At 44.5% G+C, this 6,000-nt stretch overlaps 1 pseudogene; it reads left to right on the top strand.

The window, feature by feature from the left end:
* Positions 1-385: 385 nt before the first annotated feature.
* The window catches only part of LOC105756744 (microsomal glutathione S-transferase 1-like), a 34,175-nt pseudogene continuing 28,560 nt past the window's right edge, over positions 386-6,000 (top strand).

The following is a 6,000-nucleotide window of genomic DNA, read 5'->3' as shown; positions in this document are numbered from 1 at the left end:
TTTGTTACACAGCAATAAACAACCAAAACAGGATGCTTGTAGACACTAATCAAATCTTCCAAATCTCACTGCTAGTCCGCCAGCAATCCACACACCGCAGTCGTCAGGAAGCTTTACTTATTGCTTTGAATGTGATGTATGGTAAGAAACTCAAGCAAACAATGAGTAAACCAGGAGTTCTTAAGTGACCAATTCACCAATCAGGGTCATGGGGTCATATTTTGTTTGTCAAAGGTAAGTATTTCTATCTGAAGTCAAGGCTGATCTTGTTTATGAGTCAATTAGCTTGTCAATAAAAACTAGCACAAGTCTCTGTGAGCAAAGACATTCTTGTATTTCTAAGAAGCAGAAAGACATTTAATAAATACTTTCAAAAATGGCAGCCATGCCCGTAAGAGTAAGTTAGAACAGAACTGAGTGGAAAATATTTAAAAATCTATGTGGTGGGCAAACTTCCCTACCCCACTTCTGGAGTACACGTGATACGAATACACCCCAAGAGGCACCGTGGTAGTTGAGAGGCAGAATTCTCACCTTCCATGTGGGAGACCTGGGTTCCATCCCTGGCCAATGCACCTCAGGTATAGACACCACCCATTTGTCAGTGGAGGTTTACAGGTTGCTATGATGCTGAACAAGTTTCAGGGGAGTTTCCAGACTAAGATGGACTAGGAAAAAAGGCCTGGCGATCTACTTCAGAAAATCAGCCAATGAAACCCTATGGATCATAGTGGTCTGATCCACAACCCATCATGGGGATGGCGCAGGACCGGAAGAGTTTCATTCTATTGTGCGTGGGGTCACCATGAGTTGGGGGCCGACTAGACGCCACAGCAGCTAATAAGACACCTCCTCCAATCCCACCCTAATCCTTTCTAAGGACCACTGTCTTAAATCATATTTTGATCTAAAACAAATAAGACCCTATATTATTGCTTCCATTCACCACTTTCAATTAAATTTTGACCTAAACATGGGCCACTTAACACTATGATTCAGAGTATCAGAAATGGTATTTTGACAGTATTCATATGAATAACCTTTAGTATTACAATGGCATGTTACAAACGACACATATTTCAATCATTCTCTCTCCAAGGAAAGAGATCCAAATGGACTTTGCTGTATTTGCAGCCAAAAAGTTACGTTTGTAGATGCCATGGGCAGTTTCCTCCCAGAAATTTCTTACTAATGCCAACTAGATTTGCAGGAGGTGGGCAAATTTTGTGATTGCTGAAGATGGATTTTCCTAACCTTGTGCCTGTCACTTGCCATCATCAGCCTCAAGTTCAACTCAAGCTCTTTGCACTTCTTCCAAATCCAAAACAGGTGCATCTTTAGCACATAAACTTAGAACAACTTTATATTTCCTTAGTTGCATTCAACATGCTCATAAAATCTGGATTTATGCAGTTTAGTCCAAATTCCCTACCCCCTTCTTTTTTTTAAAGAGAATTAGCAAATTAAATTATAAACAAGAAGAATAAAGAAACTTGACTCCCCACCAGTGAATGGACTTGGTAAACAAACCTTAAGTCCACATTCAAGGGGACATTAATTGGTTCCATTTGGCTCAGAGCTCCCCAGCCTCCGCTCAGTCAGCCTTCACCCTGGGGGCATATGGTTTTCAATGTCTGGATTCAGCACACATCCCTAAATACAGCCTGCACTATATGTTGTTTCTATCAGGTAACTAGGAGCCCTGACGGCGCAATGGTTAAGCACGAGGCTTCTGACCGAAAGGCTGGTAGTTCCAATCCAACCAGCAGCTCCATAGGCAAAAGACCTGAAGATCTGCTCCTGTAAAGATTACAGCCTGGAAAACTCTATGGGGCAGTTCCACTCTGTCACATGAGGTTGCTATGAGTCAGAAGCCACTCCATGGCATCCAACGACAACATTAGGTAACTAGAATCCCAAATTCAACAGCCTACATTCTGACAAGTTTCAAAAACTCTGGTGGCCACTGATAGTGGTTTATAATAGTTAATAAAAGAAGGCCTTTTCCTACAACATGAGTCTGCATACTAGTCATGCCTGACTTCATCTTGTCACCTCACGCCATTATGTCTTATCCAACTCCACCATGATAAAAAGGTCCCTGGGTGAAGCGAATGGTTTGCTTTCAACTACTAACCTAAGGGTTGGAGGTCTGAATCCACCCAGTAGTGCCACAGAAAAAAGGCCTGCTGATGTGCTTCTGTAAAGATTACAGTCAACAAAACCCTGTAGAGCAATTCTACTCTGTAACACTTGGGGTTGCCAAGAGTGGGAATCAACTCGACGGCAACAGGTTTGAGTTATTTCTCCCCTTCTTAGTCATCTAGTGCTGCTAGAACAGAAATACCACAAGTGGATGGCTTCAAAAAAGAGAAATTTATTCTTTCACAGTCTAGTAGGTTACAAGTCCAAATTCAGGGTGTCAGCTCCAGGAGAAGGCTTTCTCTCTTGTCGGCTCTGGAGGAAGGTCCTTGTGACGCATCAGTCTTTCTTGGTCTGGGAGCATCTCAGCACAGAAACCTCGGGTCCAAAGGATGCACTCTGCTACTGGCACTGCTTTCTTGGTGGTATGAGGTTCCCATGTCTCTCTGCTCGCCTCTCTCTTTTATATCTCAAAAGAGACTGGCTTAAGACACTACCTAATCTTGTAGACCTCATCAATATAACTGCTGCTAATTCCTCTTACTACATCATAGTGATAGAGTTTACAACATATAAGGAAATCATATCAGATTACAAAATGGTACACAATCATACAATACTGGGAATCATGACCTAGCCAAGTTGACAGATATTTTGGGGGGACACAGTTCAATCCATGACACCCCACCCCCCCAGGGAGAATCTGTCAGGAATCAATTTAAGAAGCTCTATTGCTGTCACAACTGCAAGGATTGCCTGGATATGAATTCTGGGTCCACCTCCTCCCAGCTGCATGACCTTGGAGAGTTCACTTAACCTCCCAAAGTCACAGGTTGCTGATCTGCAGATGGGACAATTATAGTACCCACAATTCATACAGCTGCATAAACAGAGCGGTAGTTCAGTGGTAGAATTCTCACCTTCCATGTGGGAGACCAGAGTTCGATTCCCAGCAAATGTACCTGACGCACAGCCACCACCTGTTTGTCAATGGAGGCTTGCTTGTTGCTACGATGTAAACAGCTTCAGTAGAGTTTCCAGACTAAGATGGACTAGGAAGAAAGGCCTGGCTACCTACTTCTGAAACTCAGCCAATGAAAACACCATGGGTCAAAACATTCTGATTGGCAATCAGTCATGGGGATGGCGCAGCACTGGGCAGTGTTTCATTCTGTTGGGCATGGGGATGCACAATGGGGGTCGACTTGATGACAACGAACAACAACCAAGTAGAGCATGTAACACAGGTTTTAACACAGGGCGAGAGCTGCATACATGAGCCATAACTGTAATGATAATCATCACTCCATGTTATGGATGGAATTGTGTCCTCCAAAAGCTATGCTGAAGTCCTAAACCCTGATAGCTGTGAATGTGACCTTATTTGGAAACAGGGTCTTTGCAGATGTAATCAAGGTAAGGGAAAGTCACACTGGAGTGGGGTGGGCCCTGATCCAACATGGCTGGTGTCCTTATTGGAAGAGGAGAAGAGACCCACAGGAGAGATGGAAACCGTCATGTGGAGATGAGGCAGACTGAGGGCTGCTGCCACACGCCAGGGAATGCCGAGGGCTATCAGAGCTGAAGAGACAAGGAAGGCTCTTTCCCTACAGTCTTCGGAGACAGCAGGGCCCTGCTGACTCCCTGAATTCAGACTTCTAGCCTCCAGAATCGTGAGACAGAAAATCTCCACTGCTTTCAACCACCCAGTTTGTTAGGACTTTGTTACGACACCCCTAGGAAACTAATGCCAAACCAACCAGCCCACCACTGTCGCTTCGATTCCACTCAGAGCAACCAACCCTACAGGACAGAGTAGAACTGCCCCAGAGGGTTGCCAAGGCTGTGATCTTTACAGAAGCAGACTGCCACATCTTTCACCCACAGAGTGGTTGGTGGGTTCGAACCACCAACCTGTTGGTTAGCAGCCAAGCATTTTAACCACTTCGCTACCAGGGCTCCTGGAAACTAATACACTGTATAACTTATGATACTCATTACTGAGATTGTTATTGCTTCTTTCTTTCTTTTTTCTTTCTTTGTCTCTCTCCCTCCATCTCCTCCTCTCTCTCTCTGTACACGTAAAAAAACAAACCCAACCCAATTCCGACTCGTAGGGACCCTGCAGGCCAGAGTAGAACTGCCTCATAGGGTTTCCAAGGGGTGGCTGGTAGATTCGAACTGCCAACCTTTTGGTTAGCAGCCACAGTATACAGTAAAGCCCAAACTCAAATCTAGATCCCCTCTTAAAAAGTTAAGGTCCCTGAGCAGCACAAATGACTTGCTTTTATCTACTAACCCTGGTGGCACAGTGGTTAAGAGCTCAGCTGCTAACCAAAAGGTCGACAGTTTGAATCACCAGCCGGTCCTGGAAACCCTATAGGGCAGTTCCTCTGGGGTCACTATGAACTGGAATCGACTCAACAGCAATTGGTTTTTTTTTTTTTTTGGTACTAACCTAAAGGTTGGCAGTTGAAATGCACCTAGCAGTGCCACGGAAGAAAAGCCTGGTGATCTGCTTCTGTAAAGATTACAGCCAAGAAAACCCTATGGAACAGTTCTACTCTGTAACACATGGGATCGCCATGAGCCCGAATCAACTCAATGGCCACGAGTTTCTCTCTTAAAAGGTCAGACGGGAAAACTGTCCAAAGACGTTGTGTGTGATCCCTCTAACTGCTGGCTCATTCACACACTCACCCCTCTGGTTTATAAGTGTTTGGCAAGAGAGGGCGAAAATTTCACTCTCTTCTTGATCCCAAGACCATCAGCAACCCATACCAACCATGAGCTCAGTTCTGCTTCTCCTTGGCCTGCCGCTCTGCGCCCCACCCTGATTCGCACTGGGAGCTTTCCCACGGGTCACAAGCCAAAGCAAGATGAAGGGGAACTGGCCGAGGAACGGTCAGCCCTTGCAGAAGTGGGGATCCATGGGGCCTCAGAAAATGGAATTACGGTCACTGCCTCCCATTATCTTCTAGAAAATTAGCCGACTTCTGAGCTCCTCTGGCTGCTGATCTCACACCTCGTTAGGAAAATGCTTTAAATTCACAGCTGTAAAGCCAAATTGTTAAAACGGAGTAATGGGCAAGAAACACCAAAAAGGGAGAGAAAACTTGAGGGGGACAAACTCCCCAAAAGGAACTTTTAAGTAAAAGACACCCTTACATTTTTAAACCTTTATATACAGATTATAGCACCCCTTTTTAAAAACTGAACCAGATTCATTTGTAACCGACTAAGAATGATATTTCCCTTTAATTAAACATTATAATAATCCTCAATCATGCAAGATTCCCCGCTTTGCTTTTTATTTTTACTTATTTTTTTTTTTTTAACTCTCCTAAAAGCAAAGGTCGCTAGATACAAAGTAAATGCCAGATTTTATCTGGCTGCATGAGAACACAGTCGGCTGAGATATTTTTCAGAACTGATTTAAGCAAAGGCAGCTGCGTGTAAGTCATTTGTTTGTCCTGGATTTAGCAATGAACGGAGCAGCAGGAAGCAACAGAGGCCCTGGACTCTTCTTGGCCACAACGACCTTTACTGGAAGGCCCAGAAACAGCCCAGGCTACCCAGGCTATCAGCACTCAGCTTGGTCTCTTCTCAGCAGACCCACTACCAGGACCTGCTCTCCAGCCAGCCCAAGACCAAGTCTGCCCCAAACCCATGACCCAGGTCAAGGGGGCTGGCTATGTTTCGGACAGTGCTAATCAATGCCAATAATTACAACCACATGCACTTAGTATACATGTTCAAAATCTGACATCTCCTCTGTCTTTTTAATCTCTGCTTTGTCAGTCTTCACAGAAACTTCAAATGACCTTTTTCTAGAGTCCCATAAAATGATAATTGGTG

This window comes from Trichechus manatus, unplaced genomic scaffold (assembly GCF_000243295.1).
Source record: "Trichechus manatus latirostris isolate Lorelei unplaced genomic scaffold, TriManLat1.0 scaffold00147, whole genome shotgun sequence".
NCBI lineage: Eukaryota > Metazoa > Chordata > Mammalia > Sirenia > Trichechidae > Trichechus > Trichechus manatus.
Note: the sequence above shows the minus strand (reverse complement) of the source record. Positions and strands in the feature narration are given on the sequence as shown.